Below are 1614 nucleotides of genomic sequence, written 5' to 3' on the forward strand. Positions count from 1 at the left end.
CACATAAATGTATATGAAGGAGGATCAGGAGTTCAAAGTCATCCTCAGCTGCATAGCAAGTACAAGGCCATCCTGAGCTACATGTGTCTGTGTCTCAAATAATAGCTCAGATTATCAGCTATGCAATGCATTATTTCAGTTGCATTTTCGTAGAAGTTTAAGATATCTGTTTTAAATATGAACTTACTTTCATGCATAGTGAGATGATTTCCATCAATCACTAATGGGTTATTACAAAAATATTGAGCAGTAGCACTTTGGTGGATGGAAGTTTGAATGGGAAAAGAGTTTGCAGATGTGAAACCATCCAATATCATAGTGAACTCCCTTGGGGAAATCAAGCTATGTAACTTTGGGGTTTGTGGGCAGCTCATTGACTCCATGGCCAACTCTTTCATGGGTACAAGGTCTTACCTGTTGCCTGAAAGCCTCCAGTGGACTCATTACTCTGCAGTTGGACATTTGGAGCATGGGGCTCTCTCTGGTGGAGATAGAAGTTAAGAGGTATCCCATCCCTCTTCTTGATGCCAAGGAGCTGGAGCTGATGTTTGGGTGCCAAGTGAAGGGAGATGTGGCTGAGATGCCACCCAAGCCAAGGACTTCTGAGAGACCCCTCAGCTCATATGGAATGAACATCCAACCTCCCATGGCAATTTTCGAGTTATTGGATTACATAATCAATGAGCCTACTCCAAAGCTGCTCAGTGGAGTATTCAGTCTCGAATTTCAAGATTTTGTGAATAAATGATTGATAAAGAACCATGCAAAAATATATACATGCAGCATACAGTCTAGTTTCACTGCCCCCCCAAATCCTCTGTAATCCTGTGTTTTACCAGTTCATTTTCTTTCCTGCCCCTGACAATCAAGAATCCTTTTATTATTTCTATAGCTCTGCTTCTCTGGAGTGCCATATGGTTGGACCCATAAAGTAAGCTGCCACTGCATACTGCTTCTTTCACATAGTGCCTTCATTGATGTTCTGTATTCTTTCATGGCTTGGTAGGTCATTTCTGTTAGCAATGAATAATAATATTCCTGTCTTGATTGATGTGCTTCTTAGCTTTGTCAAGTATGAATAAAGCTGCTATAAACATAAAAAAAAAGAACCATGCAAAGAAAGTGGATCTGAAGAAACAGAGACAAGCATTGCACAGGCCTGAAAGCTGTATGGCACACCACTGGGCTCATGACTCACATGCCAGCTGCATGGGTTTGTGTGCTGAGCTGGTTAAAGCCTATCATTGGGCAGAGCCAACTTGCAAAATCCACATCCTCGGTGTCAGATCTCTTGATGAAAGCATGAACTATGAGTTTCTTCAGATCCACTCTCTCTGCATGGTTTTTTATCAATCATTCTTTGTCACAGGTGAAACAGAGACAAGCATTGCACAGGCCTGAAAGCATGAAGAACACAGCATGTGCCAAAACTGTACTGTGTCACTTTTAATACTCCTGTTTTTATTACTATTGTTACTCCCCTAAGTGGATTGGCTTTGTGCTTGGGCTACTCGTATGTTGATCAAAACATGCCAGGCTGAACACAGTGGCAGGTGGTGAATGTGGGTCATGGGTTCTTACTAACATTCACACTGCTGTTCCTACTCCACAACT

The 1614-nt window shown here is 41.9% G+C and overlaps 1 pseudogene; it reads left to right on the forward strand.

Annotated features, from left to right (window-relative positions):
- The first annotated feature begins 276 nt into the window (after window positions 1-276).
- LOC123456543 lies at window positions 277-823 on the forward strand (annotated as a pseudogene).
- The last annotated feature ends 791 nt before the right edge of the window (window positions 824-1614 follow it).

This window comes from Jaculus jaculus, chromosome X (genome assembly GCF_020740685.1).
Source record: "Jaculus jaculus isolate mJacJac1 chromosome X, mJacJac1.mat.Y.cur, whole genome shotgun sequence".
NCBI classification, from domain to species: domain Eukaryota; kingdom Metazoa; phylum Chordata; class Mammalia; order Rodentia; family Dipodidae; genus Jaculus; species Jaculus jaculus.